The sequence below is a fragment of the Cornus florida genome, unplaced genomic scaffold (assembly GCF_030987335.1).
Source record: "Cornus florida cultivar Cherokee Brave unplaced genomic scaffold, ASM3098733v1 CherokeeBrave_3.0.0_Hap2_Chr11, whole genome shotgun sequence".
Taxonomy (NCBI): domain Eukaryota; kingdom Viridiplantae; phylum Streptophyta; class Magnoliopsida; order Cornales; family Cornaceae; genus Cornus; species Cornus florida.
In genome coordinates, this window is record NW_026775581.1 from 42,830,342 (window position 1) to 42,853,519 (window position 23,178).

At 35.7% G+C, this 23,178-nt stretch overlaps 1 protein-coding gene across 9 annotated transcripts in view; it reads left to right on the plus strand.

The window, feature by feature from the left end:
* The window catches only part of LOC132286085 (putative disease resistance RPP13-like protein 1), a 105,878-nt gene that overhangs the window by 10,462 nt on the left and 72,238 nt on the right, over window positions 1-23,178 (plus strand). The gene's annotated exons all lie outside the window — the stretch shown is intronic.

Genomic DNA, 23,178 nt, shown 5'->3' on the forward strand with positions numbered 1-23,178 from the left:
TTATCAAAATAAAACTAGAACCAATCCACAAAGCATTGGGTAACAGTTGCTATGTAGTAACAACTCGACATCTTCTATGTAGTAAGCGTTGCATTGGGTGGGGGTGAGCCATAGTGTAAATTTTTAATAATTTTAATATAGTCGGTAGTATAATTTTATAGATATATATATATCAAAAAATGTAAATTAACAGGATGTATTATTATGTGCTCACTTTGATATAATACCATATTTGCTAGTTCGTTGCAATCTAGCACGACTTCTAAAATCTCTCCCAATATATTTGGACACATATTTCATTTCCATAATCTCTCCTACCAAAATTTTTTTAATTTAATCTTTGGTGCCATGTGGTGATGAGGTTGCATATATGGTAATCAGCGCACCTTTTGCATCTACGTGGCAAGTTTTACTAGAATTCATCAGCAGGTCAAATTTTCGTATCAACAAGATGCATTAATTATATATAAGAAAACTAGAGAATAACACACAAGTATTATTAGAGGACACTGTACACCCATATATAAGACACAGAAATCTTATTACAACACACATTATTTTAGAAAATACACACATATATAATGGAAGCACACTTTCAAACTTGTCACACGCACTAACTTGAAAAACATTACCTGAAATCACACACATGGAAACAAATTTGTGTTGTCTTAACCACTTTGGGCAAGTTTAAAGGACAACACAAAACATCCATGTATATATATAAGTGCATAGATCCCATGGAAATGGAGTTAATTATTGATTATATATAATACCATATCATTAAAATGTGGATATATCATGATCATTATCCAAATTACTTTATTTATTATAATAATACTACTACGGTAAAGTGGATGATCATGTCCAAATTTTTTCTGAAAATATGCTCCAATCGATTCTATATCAAAGAATCCAACCAACTTGCGATTATCTGCTGGGGATGGACAAAAAGGAGACGAACATGTTTCCCCGGGATTTTTTACGAATCCAAGATTGCGTCCTGACGCGTCAACGCTTTCATAGTATCCACTAGCTACGGGCATGGTCTGCAACGATAACGATAAACATAAGATAAATGTGAATAAGATGCAGTATGAAAAAAAATAAAATAAATTACAAGTATGATCATAAATGAAGTTAATTTGAATGCGAAAGTCAGGTCAAAGCTATACATAATAATATGGTTTGTGCATGAATATTGTATATGCATGTGTCTATGACATTTAAGGAAAAGTAGAAAGCTAGGCTTCTTGGCTGACGATCAAATTTGGTATAGAAGTCCTATTAGGGTGATTATATCTACTTCAATATATACGCTCTGTTCAATTGATTTTCTGAATGTGTGTACATATTGACACGCAATTGCATATATGTGTTAGAGCTCATTAACACCAACACATGTCACACAATATATATTGGAAGTTGATTACCAAAATTAGTAGTATTACTTTGTCTTTTATAGTGGGAGGGTGATAATCTCTAGATTCTGATGGGGGCAAAGCAAGTGCGCAGATTATTTATCGGCATAACAAAAAATAAAAAATAAAAAAGCATAAGATACAAAAACTCACAAGTGTTTTTCATATATTATATATATATATATTTATATACACACATAATGGTGAAAATAAAGAATAACTACTAATTTACTCACCTCTAGCTATGTTTGAAAGGAACTAAACTCGGAGAAAGAGCTGTCTAGAAAGGAAATGAAGAAAGAGTGGTGTGCAGGAACAAAGGAAGATGGCATGGGTTTTTATAACCAATCTCTCTCTCTCTCTCTCTCTCTCGTTCAATAGATCGTTTCATACTAAAAGACAAAAAATAGTTTGTTGAGTCCTGGATTCATTTTATTATTATTATTATTATTATTATTTTTTTGACAATGAGCTATTATGAGGTCGTTGAACTAGTCGGTATTTTTTATTTATTTTTTCTTCCCTAATAAATTCTAACAACTTTTAGGGTAAGGTATACCTTGCCAATATTTATCTATTTATTTTAAACTGTGATGCCTATCTTCCCTTTACATCAAATATTTTATCAATTTTTTTTTTTTATATTTGTATAAAAAATAATGAGTTAATTTCACTGACACACTCCTTCAGATTTGGCTAAATATCACTCTCAAACATTTTTCGAAATTAACTATCACTCATATCCCAATTTTCTTTTCTGTTACTTTTATCCCTATTTTTTAAAATCTATTTTAATCCAAAATATAAAAAACCTGAAATAACCAAATTGCCTTCATTTATTACTTTGTCATCCCCAAAACTCTTTATCTCACAAATATATATTTTTTGGTGTACATGATGATGATAAGATATATATATATATATATATATATATATATATGTAAAGAATAATTTTAAAAATAATTAATTTTAAATTATAATTTGGTTGGTTTTAAAAAATAATTATAAATTTATAATTATAATTTGGTTGGTGTAAATAATGAGAAATATATATATGGAAATATGCAAGTTAACAACAGAACATGAATAACTTTGAAGAACTTTTGATTAAAATATGGAACTTACAACTTTGATCTTTGAATACAACACTTTTGTTCTGAGCCGAGCTCCTTGGATGAAGTAAAACTAAAAACTTAAACTTAAAAATTACAATTTGAACTGAGAACTTTTGAAACAGAAACTAAAATCTAAACTTGAAAATTGAGCCTGCCTCCAATGTCTTGAGGAGCTGTTATTTATAGGGCCTCGAAGGAGCCTTGGGGAGCTTTGGATTCCTTGGAGATAAGGATGCAACAGGAGGCCATGTGCTGAGCCTGAAAGGCTGATTTGAGGTGATGTCTTCTGAATGATGCCGGAAGCCATGTGCAAAGCCTGAAAGGCTGAATTGAGGTGATGGCCACTGACTTGCCTTGGATTCCTTTTTTGAAAAGCTTGTCTGTCATGAACACCGAAAGGTGCTAAAAGCCTGAAAATGGAGAACTGTTGAATAAAATTTTAAACTGTAGTTTTTGCCTTTTATTTATTTATTTTTGAAATGAAATGATGATTTTTGAGAATATTGTTTACTGGAGCTGTTGGGTAAAAATACCGAAACAGTCATCTTCATTGGGTTGGGCCAGATCTGTTTGGGAATCATGGAAAGAACCTGAGCCTTCACTTCTGTTGGAGCCCAATTTTGAGAAGGCTATGGGATTGACTTGGGTTAGAGCTTCCATGAGGAAGGCTTCATACTCATCTTGGGATTTTGCTGAAGAAAGCTTTGCTTGGGCCTGGCTTTTGGATAGGAGGAAAGCCGAAGACTCTCCTAAGCCAGAACATGATATTGCAGGGTGCTTTGAGAACCATTCAGAAATTGCTTCCGGAGTAACATTTTTGATAGAGAATTGGTCCCACCATTTGACTTTGAAAATCCTTCCTAGAAGAGAAAGATTAGAAGGGGTTTTGAGGATTTGGAATTGCCATAGTACTATCCATGGCAATGCGAAATTTGCAAAAAATAAGAATGATTTGGGAAATTCGGAAAGCTCAGGAGGAGCATGGAATTTTTCATTGAAAATTGAAAATCCCTTGGACATCGTTTCAGGGATGATTTCTTGGCAGGGACCAAACATATGCCACCAGTCAATGAACCATCTAGGGACATTTAGATTGAAATTTTTTTGGAAAAGGATAAGCCAGGAATGGCTATAATCCTGATTTTGGAAATAAAAGGTATTGTACCAGGCATCCTGATAGTCCCAGTAATTGAAAGTTTGAGGGTTGCGAGGCTGAGAAAATTGCCTCGGAGCATTGATGTTTTTACCTCAGGCTGCTGGAGTAAGGACTTTTTGAATGGTACATGTGGTGTGAGAAATGAAAGACTCATCACCCGGTTTTGAATGAGTTCGAATTTTGACGGAATCAGTATCCACTAAAATAAACTCATAAAAATTTTGTATTTTCCGAAAATCTGATGTTGGATAATGAAAACCTTTGACAAAATGATTTTGAGAAAGTAAAACTGGGTTTTGGTTAAAAAGCTCTTTTTCAACCACACAAATGGTTGATGAAGTTGGTTTTTGAAAATAACGAGATTTTTTGAGAGTGGGATTGTTGACCACCACTTGCTGTGAAACAGATCTTGAGGAAATTTGTTTATCTGATGCTGAAGAAATTGCAGCATAAGTTTTTTGAAGGGGAGGAAAAATTGGTTGTTGGGATTGTAAGTATGCTTGGATGGGGTCATACTAGATTGGGGACATGTCTATGATATGTTGGGGAATTGTGGTTAGGGCTGAAAACTGGTTTGTAATTAATGGAGGTGGACTAGCACACATAACTTCTTCATCTTCCTCGACTTTATCATACCAGGTTTTTTTGGAAGGGTTCTGAGAGGAGGATGATTGAGCATATGCATCTTTTGTTTTGTGGGGTTTTGTGCTTGCAACTGAGGCTCCTCTACCTGCCTTAGGAGGCATAGTAACCACCCCTAAGCTCCTGCTTTTCCCTGCAAAAATTCCCTGGTGAGAAAATCAGGAAGAGAATTGTTTTCTCCTTTTATATATTCAATATCAAAGTCAAATACAGAAAGAATAGCTTGCCATCTGGCGAAAATTTGTTTTGAGACTATGTTATGAACATCTTTCTTTAAAACAGTTTTTGCAGATTGGCAATCAACACGAACCAAAATTTTTTGATTTAGTAAGTCACTTTGAAATTTCGAAATGCATAAAATTATAGATAAAATTTCCTTTTTGACTGTAGAGTAATTTTGTTGTGCTTGGTTCCATGTGCCAGAGGCGAACTGAACTAGTTGTTCCTTGTCACCTGTTTTTTGTTTTAGGATACCTCCATATCCTAATTCAGATGCATCAGTTTCCACAAATTTGAAGGCTTCTGGATCGGCAATAGATAGGCAAGGAAGGTTTTTTGTTTTGCTTTTAAGGATTCTGACTGTTTTTGTATGCTCATCGGACCATGGGGGAGGGGACTTTTTTAATCTTTGGCGTAGTGGAGCACAAAGAAGGGAAAGATCCTTAAAAAACTCAGAGAGATAATTTAGGCACCCTAAAAATCTTTGAAGCCGGGTTTTGTCTTTAATTTCATCAAGGAATTTATCAGCAAATTGGATGGATCTGTTGATTGGGATGACAGTTCCTTGGTGGATCTGGAAACCTAAGAACCTAATCTTAGTCTGAAACAAAGTTAATTTTGATAAAGAAAGGACTAATCTATTATGCTTGATGGTTTGAGCAAAGACATTGAGATGTTTCCAATGAGCATCTATAGAAGAAGAAAATATTAGTATATCATCAATATAAACAATTGAAAAATTCGTAAGATGAATAAAAATATCATTCATAATTTTTTGGAATTCTGAAGGGGCATTTTTTAATCCGAAAGGCATCACATTTCATTCGTAATGGCCAAAAGGAACCGTGAAAGCTGTTTTGTATCTATCTTTTTCAGCAATTTAGATTTGCCAAAATCCTGACTTGAGATCAAACTTTGAAAAAACGGTTGCATGAACGAGACGTTGGATTAGGTCCTTTTTATTGGGCAGGGGATACCTGATCCATTGAAGAACTTCATTGAGGGGCTTGTAATTGATAACTAATTTGGGAACACCTCTTTCTATTTCAGCATTCTTTTGGACATAGAAAGCGGCACAGCTCCATGGGGAACGGCTTTTTCGGATGAGGGATTTGTTTAATAATTCCTGTACTTCCTTCATACAGTAATTAAGAAGTTCTTGACTCATTTGGCTAGGACGGGCTTTGGTAGGGATATCCTTTTCATTGAAAGATTTTTCATAAGGTAATTCAACAATGTGTTGTCTTCTGTGCCAAAAAGCGTTTGGGAGATCAGAGCAAACCTGACTTTCAAGTCTTAATCTGAACCTTTGAATAGAGTTTTGGAGACTTTTTTGACTGAGTCGTTCATCAATCTGTTTGAAGATTAGTTTTTGTTTGAGAAAGTCTAAATGCTTTGTTTTGCTTTCAATCCTGTTGACAGCAGGGACTTGAGTAACATAGGAATCCTTAATGGTATTGAGATCCTTGGTGTCTATAGGATGAGCAAAAGGAAAGCAAGTTTCTTGTCCAACTAGACTTGTTGAAATGCCTTAGCTATCAACTTTGAACGGGTAAAGAAGAGAAATAAATGGAGTTCGCAGAATAACAGGGGTATGTTCCGAGGACCATCACTTGGAATGAAGTCACCTTCCCGACAGAGTGGACTCTCGAGCATGTAGCTCCTCCTTCAAAGATCGAGCATAAATGTTTGGAACAAATATCTCAATTTTCTGATGGCACGGTAAAGGTTAGATTTAACTCCAACAGGCCCAATAGACTTACTATCCAAGAAATAGAAAGATCTAGACCTTCTATCCAAGAAATAGAAAGTTCTAGATCCTCTTTTTCTCATGCTACTCCCTCAAACTATTCAAAAGCCCCTTCCCGAAAATCATTTTCAGGAATGCCTACAAGGTATCCAAACCTCGTTGGTGTAAAAAACAAAGAAGTTGCTAACCCGGTTTATCAGGACAATGTTAGCATACAAACTGAGGAAGAAGACATCCATCCTCTTCGCAGCACTCCTTTACCTACACAAATTAGTTCTCAAAACAAAGGTCTGCAAAACCCTCCCCTAAATGAAGATCATCATGATTCCCCTCCATCCCCAAATGATTCTCAATTTGAAGATCCCGATCATCAGGTTCATCAGCTCTACATGATAGAAAAGGTTTATGAGATCGATAAAGACTTTTTACGCAAAGATTTCTACTCTGCGATCAATGATTCGAAAAGACAATGGTATTTCCAAACCTTTTCAGCTCAAAAAACCATCCTTATTAGAGAAAAGTGGTATGCTTTCTGCATACAACACAAGTTCTCAGCCCCTTTCTTCACATGGTTTGAAAAATATTGTCTCGACAACAATATTGATTTTCCTTTCTCTACAATCAAATCCTTAAATGTCACAACCAAATCCACTATTACCTGGCAAACATCACGTGGTGAGGCTCTTGAAGCCATCCATCCCCCAGCCGAGGCAATTGAATTCAAGACTAAGGCGTCAGGAACAGTCACACTTACTGCTTCTCCTTTCAAGACAAAGGCAGGTGCCAATGACAATACCACATCCACGACCCGTGATGTACGAAGCATCATGGAACAAAATAACTACACAAACCAACACCTCCAGACACTTGGCGATCAACTTTCTCGGGTAGAAACCTTGCTTCAGAAAGAACAAATTATCCCCATTCAATCTGATAATGCTCCCCCTTTCATACCCCATGAAATCCCCTTACACTTGTCCAAACAACTATTTAAACGTAATGCCATTGAAGAAGCACAGGACAAGGTTAAGCGTATCGAATCCCTTATGACCTCCACAACTACGATTCCTGATACGCCTGACAGACCTCTTGGAGCCATCAATACTCTTAACCAAGAAATTGGTACCGATACTGAAATTGATGAAATTACTGAGGTCTTCCAGAACCAACACGTCAATAATTTAGAACCAACTTCTTCCCGAAATTATTATCCCAGGCCAACTTTCCCTGACCTCCAGATCGAAGAACGAGGCCAGTTTTCCCAAACTGCTTATCATGGTGGTACCATTTATGAATGGAACATAGATGGCAAAACTGAGTATCACTTTCTCAATACACTTCAAGAAATGACAATGGTCAGCACTGCTTACAAAACCAGGAGTGACTCTTCTGATCATGCTATAGCACAACTCCTTGTAGGAGGATTCACAGGCCAACTCAAAGGATGGTGGGACAACATCCTCACTCCAGATAAACGACAAGCCATTCTTAACTCTGTCAAAACAACTCCTGAAGGAACAATTATCAAAACAGAAGAAGGTACGGATATAGAAGATGCAGTTGCTACTCTCATTTTCTCTATCGCCAAACAGTTCCTCGGTGACCTCTCAATTGTTAGAGACAAGACCTCAGAAATTCTAGCCAACCTTCGATGTCGCAAACTTCAGGATTTCAGATGGTACAAGGATGTCTTCCTCTCAAAGGTCCTCACCAGGACTGATTGTAACCAAGCCTTTTGGAAAGAAAAATTCATTGCTGGACTCCCCAATCTTTTTGCTGAGAGAATTCGCAAGCATTTCAGATCAAAACATAATGGCCATATTCCTTATGACTCCCTCACCTATAGTGACATCATTAGTACCATCACAGCTGAAGGAATTGCTCTCTGCACCGATTTCAAACTCCAACAGCAAATCAAGCATGAGAATGTCACTAGCCGAAAAGAATTAGGAACTTTCTGCCAACAATTCGGCTTCAAAAACCTAACCCCTCCTTCCAAACGAAAAAGTCACACCCGCTACCGTAAGCCTTTTCCTAAGAGATACGAAAACAGGTCACGGTATAACAAGGGCAAACCCTCATTTGCAGATAAATATCTCTCCTCTGAGAAAAATAGACAGAAAAATGCCCCTCCTCCAAAACATTTTCAAAAGAAACCTGCCACCTCAAAAGCAGATATAAAATGCTTCAAGTGTGGCAAGATGGGTCACTATAAACGCAATTGTAGAGCCAAACAGAAGATTAATGAGCTCGATCTCCCTGAAACCGTCAGGAGCCAACTGATGCAAATTCTTTTAAACTCTTCTGATGACGAATCCGAACATGATATCAATGGTATTCAAGAAAATGACTATCATGCTGATATAGATTATGATTCTGATTCTTCCAACCCATCTTTGGATGACCAACCTATCAAAACCAAGTGCATCTGTATGATTACTAAGGATCAAGAATTCATGTTGCAACTCATTGACAAAATAGAAGATCTTGATCAACGCAAGGAATGCTTGATTAAATTCACCAACAGCATTGGCCAAAGAAATGACAAAGCTCCCGTTGTTATACCAAATACTTACAACCTTACTGATATCTTTGAAAGATTTGGTACACAACCCCAGATGCCAATTACGATTTAAGATCTCCATAAAGAAATCAAACAAACCAAGCAAGAAATTTCACTCCTAAAGCAAGAGGGCAAGGCTTTGAAAGATTCCACTGCTCATGATATTCTTACCCTCAGAAGCCAAATCCTTTTTCAACAATCCCAGATAGATGCCTTACTACCTAAGTCCTCTGCAAAACTTGAACAACAAGTTTCTGAAAATCCCACCAAGGACAATGAAACTTACATCAACCTTCTGACCCAGATAACATTTCAGAAATGGCATGTTAATCTAAAAATTGTCAACAACAAAGACTATACCCTTCATACAGTGGCTCTCATTGACTCAGGTGCTGATCTCAATTGTATCAATGAAGGACTTGTCCCTACGAAATACTTTGAGAAAACCAAAGAACGGCTTCAAGGTGCTAATGGTTCACGACTCACTGTTCAGTACAAGTTAACCAAAGCCCATGTTTGTAATCAGGGTCTTTGTATTAAAACACCTTTCATCCTTGTCAAAGACCTCAATACCTCTGTTATTTTGGGAACTCCATTTATTTCTCTTCTTTACCCTTTCAAAGTTGATAGCCAAGGCATTTCAACAAGTCTAGTTGGACAAGAAATTTGCTTTCCTTTTGCTCATCCTATAGACACCAAGGATCTCAATACCATTAAGGATTCCTATGTTACTCAAGTCCCTGCTGTCAACAGGATTGAAAACAAAACAAAGCATTTAGACTTTCTCAAACAAGAACTAATCTTCAAACAGATTGATGAACGACTCAGTCAAAAAAGTCTCTAAGACTCTATTCAAAGGTTCAGATTAAGACTTGAAAGTCAGGTTTGCTCTGATCTCCCAAACGCTTTTTGGCACAGAAGACAACACATTGTTGAATTACCTTATGAAAAATCTTTCAATGAAAAGGATATCCCTATCAAAGCCCGTCCTAGCCAAATGAGTCAAGAACTTCTTAATTACTGTATGAAGGAAGTACAGGAATTATTAAACAAATCCCTCATCCGAAAAAGCCGTTCACCATGGAGCTGTACCGCTTTCTATGTCCAAAAGAATGCTGAAATAGAAAGAGGTGTTCCCAGATTTGTTATCAATTACAAGCCCCTCAATGAAGTTCTTCAATGGATCAGGTATCCCCTGCCCAATAAAAAAGACCTAATCCAACGTCTCGTTCATGCAACCGTTTTTTCAAAGTTTGATCTTAAGTCAGGATTTTGGCAAATCCAAATTGCTGAAAAAGATAGATACAAAACATCTTTCACGGTTCCTTTTGGCCATTACGAATGGAATGTGATGCCTTTCGGATTAAAAAATGCCCCTTCGGAATTCCAAAAAATTATGAATGATATTTTTATTCATCTTACGAATTTTTCAATTGTTTATATTGATGATATACTAATATTTTCTTCTTCTATAGATGCTCATTGGAAACATCTCAATGTCTTTGCTCAAACCATCAAGCATAATGGATTAGTCCTTTCTTTATGAAAATTAACTTTGTTTCAGACTAAGATTAGGTTCTTAGGTTTCCAGATCCACCAAGGAACTGTCATCCCAATCAACAGATCCATCCAATTTGCTGATAAATTCCTTGATGAAATTAAAGACAAAACCCGGCTTCAAAGATTTTTAGGGTGCCTAAATTATCTCTCTGAGTTTTTTAAGGATCTTTCCCTTCTTTGTGCTCCACTACGCCAAAGATTAAAAAGGTCCCCTCCCCCATGGTCCGATGAGCATACAAAAACAGTCAGAATCCTTAAAAGCAAAGCAAAAAATCTTCCTTGCCTATCTATTGCCGATCCAGAAGCCTTCAAAATTGTGGAAACTGATGTGTGATACCCCTCGATTCTAGGACCACGGGTGATCAAGTCCGGGCACAGACCCGAGAGATACCAAACAATCAATATGTAATTGAACACAGAATATACAATAAAAATGAAATAAAATGAAATAGCTGAAAAGAATTGTAATTGTAAAACCTCCAAAATAAAAGTTTTAATATAAATAAACTTTCCAATCCGTACAACTCGGGAATCCATCTAGTGGACCCCTAATATTTCCAACTAGTAAAACATTTATAGAATTAAAATCCAAAACCAAAATAAGAAAGAAAATCCTATATAGTCGGAAGAGTGAGTGACTGTATCTGCATCACCACGATCAAACCCTAAGCTTGGTACTCACGAACACCTGAAAAATAAAGGTGGGTCAGGCCCACATGCAAGTTCCATCCTACTACAATCCGTATATAAACCCAATACGCAGATACATCCTAGATAGCTCGGCAATATCTACAATAGTCCATAGATATATAAATACACACTATAGGATGCTCACTAGCCTATAACATAGTTCAGCCTGGGTAGAAGGTGACATATAAAACACGCTTTTCAGCGGCCAAGTACCTAGACCTACCAGGGAACATTAGCTATATCTAGCTACTCAACCTTTGCAATATACGCACCCTAACCGTGATCAGGAGACTCAAGCTCGTATCACGGTACCATAAAAATATATATAAATTCTTTCCTAATGCAGAAAAATAAAATAAACATCCGTTATGTCGTTCAACTGTTTTAGTTGACAGGACATGCATCCATGTAGGATTTAACTATTTTAGTTAATCCATTCCGTATGTATGAAAGGGGTAGGACTTAGCTTTTTGATCTAATCCATCCCTGATATGTCATCGTCCCATACCGGTACATATAATGCATATGATCCACACATGATGCACACTCAAAATGAACATCAAGTATATTCAGAACCAACATAATAGAAATCAGATATAAATAAGCTCCTATCATGCATCCAGTGTATGATTATATTCATAGATCCTCCTTTTAAATTATTAAAATAAGAATAAACAATTTAAACCATCCATTTCCATGTAATTGATAGAACAGAAAATTAAGACAGTTCAGCAATTATCCTTCATAACATAATATAATGAATATCAGAATTTTAAACTGCACATTATACTAGAATTCTAAAACAACACATCCATACTAGTTCGTTTAAGATGTTAAAATGATGACTAGCATCTAAATCCTCCCATATCCTTTACGGCATGCAAATTTATAATTAAATCTCATGGCATCTATGTAATTCCCCATTATAAATTCTGTGTCGGATATAATGACACTCCAAAGTTTAAGTACATCATATGAAACTTCAAAAAGTATTTTATATGAGTTCCATTTAATTTGCTAACACAAAACTAGCAACTAATCTTCCACTACTCCCGATAATATGCAGCTTATTAGATAAGGGTACATGACGTCATAACCAACATTCCTGGAACTGAGCTACGCTAAATATATCATTGATATAAATTATAACAGTAATTACAATGTCAGTCCAAATTAAGTTGTCAAAACAACTTAACAAAACAAGCATTCCTCCTTCCTTGACAGTAGGCCTATTATAAGCTTATGTTTTATGACATGCATTTAGGTTTAGCACCTTAGCATAAACCAACTATTTGAAGGCTTTAACAAGTTAATTTTAATCATTTAAAACCCCCCATCACTTTTCAGTAATTACCTTTAAGCCCCTGAACTTCAGAAAAATTGCAGAAAACACTCGTAGGGGTTTTTTTTTCCATGGGAGCCGGCTCCCCTTTATTGGAGCCGGCTCCTAGGCTTCTAGAGCCGGCTCTCCCTCATGGAGAGCCGGCTCTCTCTTCATGGGAGCCGGCTCCCACCATTTAGGAGCCGGCTCTCACCCCTGAGAGCCCCTCTCTGCTTCACTGCTTCGTCTTTGCTTCCGGCAGAAGTTCCAACTGTCTGTCCTAAGTTTCTTAAGGATATTAATAGTTCAATTTAAGCCCTAATACTCCTAGAAACTCCTTTGATTTCCCTAAGAATAGTTTGGCAAAAATCTAATTTGAAGACAAAAATAGTTTATGCAACCAACCAATTCAGTTCTTCTTCGCTTCCGGCGAAGTCCCGTGTCATATCCCAAACTTTTGTAGCATTCTTTGGATACTATTTAAGTTCTTATAGTCCTAGAACCTCTCATACTCCAGTGTAAATCAAACGCCAGAAATTAAACTCACAACAGAATAGTTTAAGCAACAACGGGTTTAAACTTTAAAAACACAGAACAGATTTCAGAAATCATCTAGCAATGCATAAAATCCGTTTTTAATAGTTTAATTAAGTTCCTGGAGTCTATATAAGATGCACAGAACACAAGTTTATGGGGAAAGAGATAGTCTGAAACTTGCCTATGAGATTTTGAATTAAAACCTCTACGCCGTCTCTACGTTTCAGAATTCCCCAGATTGTTTTCCTTCTTTGATAAACCTTCCATTCCTCTGTTGTTTCTTAACTTACCCACGAGCAACTCCTCTGCTCGTCCTCTATCCTTCCTCCATTAGCCTCACAGAATCTCTCAAGAACCCTCTCTGTTTTCCCCTCAAAATACTATTCCGTGAATAGGGTTTTGTTTTTGTTTCTCCAACCCTAGCAGACCATACAGTTTTATATATATAGGCTATTATTTAACCTATGTTTAATTCAATTAAATTTAGCAGTCGGCTACACCATGAATAAATGAAACCCTAACTTAAATTAAAATAACCCTAAAATAACCCTATAAGCCATAAACAAGACACGTCAGTTAAAACTAATTAAATTAAAATAAATAAATAAGTAATTTAAAATACCAATTCAATTAAACAATTAATTTAAAACTAATAAACAATTAAAATAAATCAATTAATCTAAAACAAATAATTCACACTTAATCAATTAAACAAACCAATTCACTATATAACAATTAAAGTAAATACACACAAATAATAATAAATCAACTAATTTAACCAAATAACAAATAAGTCCAATAATTTAAATAAAAATGAAAAACAAACCAAAATATTCCCATTTTATCCTTTTGAAAACTAGGGGTATTACATGATGCATCTGAATTAGGATATGGAGGTATGCTAAAACAAAAAACAGGTGACAAGGAACAACTAGGTCAGTTCGCCTCTGGCACATGGAACTAAGCACAACAAAATTACTTTACAGTCAAAAAGGAAATTTTATCTATAGTTTTATGCATTTCAAAATTTCAAAGTGACTTACTAAATCAAAATTTTTTGGTTCGTATTGATTGCCAATCTGCAAAAACTGTTTTAAAGAAAGATGTTCATAACATAGCCTTAAAACAAATTTTCGCCAGATGGCAAGCTATTCTTTCTGTATTTGACTTTGATATTGAATATATAAAAGGAGAAAACAATTCTCTTCCTGATTTTCTCACCAGGGAATTTTTGCAGGGAAAAGCCGGAGCTTAGGGGTGGTTACTATGCCTCCTAAGACAGGTAGAGAAGCCTCAGTTGCAAGCACAAAACCCCACAAAACAAAAGATGCATATGCTAAATCATCCTCCTCTCAGAACCCTTCCAAAAAAACCTGGTATGATAAAGTCGAGGAAGATGAAGAAGTTATGTGTGCTAGTCCACCTCCATTAATTACAAACCAGTTTTCAGCCCTAACCACAATTCCCCAACATGTCATAGACATGTCCCCAATCCAGTATGAACCCATCTCTCCTAAAACCAATTGGTGTTAGGAAGGTCCATACTTATTCCTTTAAGCCTGACCATAGCCCAGGACCCACCGCGTGGGTACAGATCACACAGATCTTCTTTACACCATTCCCCTTCCCGGGGATTCGATACCTGGCACTTGGCTCTGATACCACAAAGGTCTAAGCTGGGAACCCATCTCTCCTAAAACCAATTGGACAGGATAAATAAGCCCATTTAATCTTTCTTCATTTCTTTGAAGAACTTTTGATTAAAATATGGAACTTACAATAGAACATGAATAACTTTGAAGAACTTTTGATTAAAATTTAAAATGATTTTAAATTTATATAATGAAGGTCAAAGGGTATTCAAGTCATTTCAACCATTTTTTAAGTCAACAGATAGTTAGAAGGGTAACAATGTCATTTTATATGCAAAAAGGTATCTAACACACTTAAAAAGTAAGTTTTGGGGTGTAAGTAAAAAACAGACCAAACATTTGTAATGCAAGTGATAGTTATTTACAAAAGATGATTTAATGTGATAGTTAGCCAAACCTGATGGGGTGTCAGTGAAATTAACCCAAAAGTAATTATTTAGATTAGCTCATTTAATAAAATTTAAACTCAAGTTTCGACTCATGATTTGCTTAGTAAATGAGACCAACCTGAGCTTTAATGGAACTGATTATGAGTTATTGATCAACAACTCGACTCATTTGCAATCATTGGATAGATAGCCAAAATCTTGTTAAAAAACAGCTAAAATCTTCAACAAAAATAAGAAAAACAAATGCTTGTTAATTGATTTGGTTCTTTGACGACGGCCGCTCGTGAACGCCAAATTGATGTAGTGAATGTGCGGTTCAAGAAAAGCCTTTTGGGTCAAATTTAAATTTATAAAAACCACTACCAACACTACTACTAAAGTAGCAAGAGTGAGTAGGGATCGTCCCAAGGGATTATGGGGATTGAACAATGTCGAGGAATCACAATTAGGGCTAGTAGGTCGAGTGATCAAACATTTGGTTGGTTGGTTGATTAAATAGCAACTAAATTAAACTAAATAATAGCAAAAGAGTGCAATTAAAAGTAAATAAGAGAGAGAGAGAGAGAGATATTGGGGTTTAGAGATCACCACCAAGCAATGCATTTCTATATCACTGACAAGTGATTAATGAGGGCAAAAAGTGTGTTGCAATATTGGTGTATGTGTGTATTTGGTTGATTCAACAAGCAAGGATGACTAATTAAGCATGTATTGTCTAAACATCATGTGAAAGACACAATATATCTAAGCAATGAAGCATATATTGTCTAAACAGCATGTGAAAGGCACAATAAATCAAAACAAGTCATTAATCCTTTCATTAAGCTCACAATCCAAACACAACACAAAGATAGAGACATATGCTACTTGCATTCAAAAGCTTGGATCATCAAACAACAAGCATAGATTGTCCTCCCATTTAACACTACACTACAACTACACTACATCTACACTACTAGCATAAAAATAAACTAAGGGAGAGGCACAATCTATGAAGAGATAAGTATGAACCATCAAGAGAATCACAAAAGCATTCCTTTAAGCACTATGTTTTAACAATCTCCAAATTTATAGCATCAATACACATAGACGTGCATTAGTAACACAAAATCTAGAGACAAGCACATGAACATCAATTTTAGCATACATAAACATATGGATAGAATGAAATGATCAATTGGAAGCATTAAACTACATAAATCATTGAATAAACAAGATCTATATATATCAAAGTGTCAAAATATCAATTACAACACTAATCCCTTAATAATACACAAGATTAAGATATAGAAAGCATGCTTGGGGCTAACTCTAGCCCCAAAAGGATGTCTAGCCACTCATGGTGATGATGCTCCAACCCTCAAGGGCTAATTCTATGGTTGAAATCTGCTCCTTGTTGATGAAGAGTCTCCAATGGTGTCTCTAGCCTCATCTTCCTCTCCAAAAGATGATATGAAATATTGTTCTCCTCTTTTTGTAAAAGCAATCCTTATCCTTATATAGGTAGGTCAAAAATGACACCCAAAATGAGTTAGGGTCGTGCACACAATATTCCCTGATGATTGGATAAAGGACAACTTTCAATGAGATGGAATTTTTAAATTTTTTGCACTGGAAGAAGTTCGATCGATCGAACCTTGAACTTGGATCGATCGAAAGTAAGTGAGATCGATCGAACTTAGGCTGGATCGATCCAACTGGCTGAGCTTTTTGGAAAAAGAAAAATCCGAGATATTTATGGGAAAAAGACAAAAGTTGTTAGTAGGTGGTACAGCTGTGGATAGGATCAATCATTTGAATAAGGACAAAAAGTGTTCGATCGATCGAAGGATGGTGTTGGATCGATCGAACTTTCGGAACTTTATGCTTTTGGGTCAAGGCTTGGATCTATCTTGAAGTGCTGAGATCGATTATTGTTCGATCGATCGAACCTTCAACTTGGATCGATCGAACTTTGCTGCTTGCCACCTTTGGCTTCATTTGCTTCCTTCTTTCTCCACTTTGCTCCTTTCTTTGATTAATCCCAGAATTGCTTCAATTAAGCTCTTATTTGGCTGAGTTAGCTTATTTTCGGGATAAGTGCCTGAAAATGGAAATAATACAAAATCAATCTAAAACGGTAAAGTAAGATAGATAAAGGTACTAGAATGCCTAAGCTTAAGTTGTTTAAATATGCACTTTTCAGCGCTCATCATTCTTCTCCAGTCAAAAAATGTAGAAATCTCGGATAAAATGGTGCCATATTATCATAAGAAAAAGGCTTAAGTGCACTAGACCCCCCCTGAATTATGAGTTGATTGCAAGAAACCCCCTGAACTAAAAAATACCCCTTGATAAGCACTGAAAAGTGCGCATTTAAACCCTTAAGCTTGAGTAATCTAAGACCTTATTCTATTTTATCTTTCCGTTTTAGTCTAATTTTATGTTTTTGTTTATTTTAGGTCAATAAGATTAAAACGAGCTAATTTCGGTCCATTAAGGCCTTTTTGGAGTCAAACTAAGTCTTGGTGAGAATTTGGAGCAAAAGGAGGCTGATCTGGATCAAAAGGAAGCTGATGCTAAAAACTGCCAAGTTGGAACGATCAGAGATCGATCGGAGATCGATCGAACTGTTCATAGAAGTTATTAAAAAGCATATCTAAAGGTCATTTCGATCCAACTCGGGTTGTGCTTGAAAGGGGAGATCCTAGGGTCGAGTTCTCACATTTTTGGGCTCTAAAAGCCCTGTATATAAAAAGGATTGAACCATTTTTGTAGGGAGATTCATATTTTTACATTGTAATTTCTATATTGTTGTAGTTTCTCTCTCTAGAAAGTTAGAGATTAGGTTTAGAAAAAAAGAGAAAAATGGAGGCACATCTCAAGAACACATCTCTAGATCTACATACTCTCTATCTCTTGAGCTTCAAAGAAGAAGATGATAATGAAGAAGAAGATAGAGCTATGTTTGAAGCTTGCCCATGAGGGTTTCATAACCACATCCACCTCCTCCATGATTGGCTAGATCTATACTTAGGGCTTAGATGAGCCCTAAGTCTCGTGTAATCTAAACCCTTGTATTTCTATTTTTGGGAATTTATATATATATATTGTTTTAATTAATGGTTAGCCTTGTGATTATTGATTCAATTCTTCCTAGCAATTCTCTATTTTAATTACATGTTATCTTATGTGTGATTATTTGGGAATTGATCTCTACATTAGATTCTCTACATTGGTTACATGTCTATGTGTGATTAATTAAGGATTTAGTGATGGCTAAGTATGGTTTTCATTGAATGGGTTTGTCAATTAATTTGATGAATTATACTTATGCTTAATTGGTTGTTCTACAAAGACAATCTTTGCTTGGTTTGATACTCCACACTTATTATTGCAAATTCCATGATTCTCTAGATTGATGTGTGCTCTCATTAGACCAATTCGTTAATTAATTGATGGATTATGCCTTTGTCTTGATGGGTTGTTCTACATTTAGTTTACTTGTTGGTTAGGTAGACAATTCACTCTTGCATTAGATAGTTCACCCTTTTACATGCAAATTGTGTTTATGTTTATGGCCATATCTTGATTGCAATAATGTATTCCCCATTAATGGAAAGCAAGTGGTTAATTACATGAGCTTAGTGGTGATTCCAACACCCTAAGACGTCTCTTAATATCTCTTAAATCCCTATCTCTCACTAGTTTAGTTTAATTACATTTTAATTTCTTTGCACCTTAGTTTAATCAACCAAACCCTCCTTTGCAATCTTTTGATACGCTAGAGTCAAAGTAAAATTCCAACACGTATAATCCCTGTGGACAATCCCTACTCGCTATACTTCATTAGTTGTAGTAGTGGTTTTATAAACGTAATTTTGACTAGAAAGGCTTTCTAAACCACATTCATATTTTGACCTTGCGAAGCGACCTCTTGCATTACAAAGTCCATTTTCTTAATCACTTAGAGGAAGGGGCGAGACTCATCAAATTTTGGCGCCGTTGCCGGGAATTAACAGTTTTGTTGGAGTTAAACTAGACAATAGCGTTCATTTGATTGTTTCTATTTATATTTTATTTTCCATTGTATATTCATTTCTCATTCTTGATATTATTTGTTCAATTAGGTACTTGACTACAAGGAAGGTAAACATTGGATCTTAAAGCAATCATTGGAGCTTAAAGCTAGCATTGGAATTTGAAGTTGCTTAAGGACCTTTGGAATTTCTTGAAATCTCGTAGTTTAATTGTTTCACTTCTTTGCTTGTGATAGCCCTTGTTGAGGCTCATTATATTGCTTAAATTTTTGTCCAAGCATTGGCCCGTGTGGAAGCCATTATTTGTTGCATTTGGATTTTGAATGTAGATGGAGCCATTATTTGACTCAAATTTGGGAGAAAATTACTTCCCTTCACCTTATGTCCCTCCACCATATTTGGATCCTTATGAGATTGAGTTAAATGCATTTTAAGCATCATCATCTAACAGACTTGATCATACTTTTAATCGTCCTTATGACTACTACCCTCCCCCACCATTTTATAAAGAACCACTTCCATCACCTTATTCACCTGAGTTTCAAGAAAAAGTTTTAGCTCTACTTGATGGACTTAATTCAGAAACTCAACTTATCCTTTCACATTCCCAAATTTTAGCCAAGCTTAAAGCTCAAGTTGAGCAAATTGCAAGTACTCTTTCTTGTCAAGAGGAGGAGGAAGAGGCAAATGAAAAAATGGCAATAACTTCATTTATATAGATGAGGATGATAAGAGTGAAGAGGAAGAAGTAGCAAGTGAGCTAATACCTAGCATTCTATCTTGTATAGAAGAGGAAATGGCAAGTGAGTTAGTGGCTAATCCGATAGAGCACAACATGACTTATGAGGATTTTCCTTATTTTGATCATGATTTAATTCCGGCCTTTGATACTCTAGAGAGTGAGAAGATGGTGACCACTATTGTGATACCCCTCGTTTCTAGAGCCACGGGTGATCAAGTCCGAGCACAGATCTGAGGGATACCAAACAATCAATATGTAAACAAGCAGGAATAAAATTTGAATTAAGAATAAAATAACAAAACACTAAAAGAATTCTAAAAATAAAAATCCTCAACTTAAAATAATAAATTAATAACATTTAAATCATTCAATTCTGTACAACTCGGGAATCCATCTAGTGGACCCCTAATAATTCCAACTGGTAAAACATTTATAGAATTAAAATCCAAAACCAAAATAAGAAAGAAAATCCTATGTAGACGGAAGAGTGAGTGACTGTATCTGCATCACCACGATCAAACCCTAAGCCTGGTACTCACGAACACCTGAAAAAAATAAAGGTGGGTCAGGCCCACATGCAAGTTCTATCCAACTACAATCCGTACATAAACCCGGTACGCAGATACATCCTAGATAGCTCGGCAATATCTACAATAGTCCATAGATATATAAATACACACTATAGGATGCTCACTAGCTTATAACATAGTTCAGCCTGGGTAGAAGGTGACATATAAAACACGTTTTCCAGCGGCCAAGTACCTAGACCTAACAGGGAACATTAGCTATATCCAGTTACTCAACCTTTGCGATATACGCACCCTAACCGTGATCAGGAGACTCAAGCTCGTATCACGGTACCATAAATATATATATAAATTCCTTCCTAGTGCAGAAAGATAAAACAAATATTCATTATGTCGTTCAACTGTTTTAGTTGACGGGACATGCATCCGTGTAGGATTTAACTGTTTTAGTTAATCCATTCTTTATGTATGAAGGGGTAGGACTTAGCTTTTTGATCTAATCCATCCCTGATATGTCACCGTCCCATACCGGTACATATAATGCAAATGATCCTTGAATGATGCAACATTATGAGCAGTACATCAAATAAAGTCCACATAATCCATATAGTTGATAAACATAGATTTTAAACAAGTCATCAACTAAAAATCTAGAATCCATCCATGTAACTAACGAGACAAAGTTTAATAGTTCATCAAGTTTAAGTCCAGCATTCATCCGGATAATTCAACAGAAAATATATAATTAATTCTGCAATTAATTCCAGGCCAACATCCAATTAGATCGACAGAACTTAAGTTTTAGTTCAGCAATTTAAGTCCAAATCAAAATTCAATAATTTCAGGGTAGTTCGTAATATTACAGCAATTAAAACCTAAGCTCAAATCCATGTGTTGTAGAAAAGAATTTAGTATTTTCACAGTTACCATCCGAGGTATGCATAGATCAAACATGATATATAACTGACCCTAGCATACAACCAAAATAAGATTTGTAATCAAATATATATATTCCGTTAAATTGCTAAAATTAAACTAGGCATTTAAACTCCTTCCGTCCGTTAACAGCTTGCACCGCTGTATACTTTATTATGGTTAAATCTATGAGCAGAAAGACATTAATTTATTTAATGTGGCTCTAACCTAGCATAATAACATATTTAAATTCCATGCTACAATCCGTTAAATTTTTAAAAGAAGATTTAGCAATTTAGTCCGTTCTATCCGTTAGCAGCATACAAAGTTGCTTATTCTTACCCTATTTCTTCCAATTACCTTATGGACCAAATTATACATTTAAAGGGATTAAAATCCATTATAATTACTTTTAGACTTCTCATTCCAGTCCCTGAAACCATTTAAAATCCCAAACAGTGCCCAAAAATGTCCAAACAGTGTCCAAACCACGTCCAAACATAACCCAACCAAGGGAGCCTGCTCTAAAATCAAAGAGCAGGCTCTTTGCCACTTAGAGCCGGCTCCCTAACCCCTTGGAGCCGGCTCTTTGAAGGGGGAGACGGCTCCCATAAATCTGGAGCCTTCTCTTTCCCAACTTTGAGCCTTCTCCACTTTTCTGCTTCACCTCTGCTCGTGCGGTTGATGTCTGTGCTTCCGGCGAAGCTTCCTATCGTATCCCCAAACCTTTGTAGCATCTTTAGGATTCTATTTAAGTTTCTTACAGTCCTAGAACCCCTCATACTCTAGTGTAAATCAATCGACAGAAACTAAACTCACAACAGAACAGTTTATGCAACAATAAGTTTAAACTTTTAAAAACGCAGAACTGATTACAGAAATAATCTAGCATGCATAAAGTCCATTTTTAAAACTTTAATTAAGTTCCTGAAGTCTATATAAGATGCACAGAACACAAGTTTATAGGAGAGAGATAGACTGAAACTTGCCTTTAGGTTTCGGTTCGAAACCTTTCAACGCCGTTGCTAAATTCTCCAAGACTGTTCCCTCCTCTCATCACTGTTCTCTACCTCTGTTATGTCTTGGTTCAACCCACGCACAATCCCCTTAATTCACCTCTCAAGACCCTCACTATGTATCTCTCTTCACATTCCAGAGCCTTTGTTTTTTTCCTTTTCAAGATATTGCGAGAATAGGGTTGCAGACATATAAGAATATATGTATATATATATATTGCTGTCCCCAATCCTAAGTCTGCTTATAACTTTATATATATAACCTTCTATGAAGCCCTAATCCTAGATCCAGCCTAATGATATGTCGGCTACTATATGAAATAAAGCCCTAACCCTAAACTATAAATACAACACACATAATTTTATAAGCTACCCAAAATTAAATTAAAACAATAATCAAATATTTAAATTAACCAAAAATTAAATTAAAACAATTACAATCAATTTAAACAAACACAATTACCAATTAAGTAAATAAAACAATTAAGCTAAACAAATAACAAATAAGTCCAATTATTAAATTAAAAAAAAATGAAATACAAATCAAAATTGAAAATTAAATTCCCATTCCCATTTTATCCTTTTGAAAACTAGGGGTATTACATTCTTCCCCCCTAACAAAAGGAATTCCGTCCTCGGAATTCACAAAAATCTGAATTAATGACTTTGCAAAATTCATTTCCATTTTCGTGTGGCACAGCCCCTTTAGATGAGCGCCACCCAAATTCCAACACATCCAACCATATACAAGATTCCTATGTTTAAGAAATAGCATAAATGTGCAACTCCTAGATTGTATCTAGCAACGATCCAATCTTACCCAATATTTAATGAAGGGTAACCATCCCTCGTCCTTCCAATTCCATATAACTAACACATAAAAGTCCTATGCATCCAGCGCTTAACAAGTTGGTAACGCTAAACAATAGGCTATTACCGAAACCAAT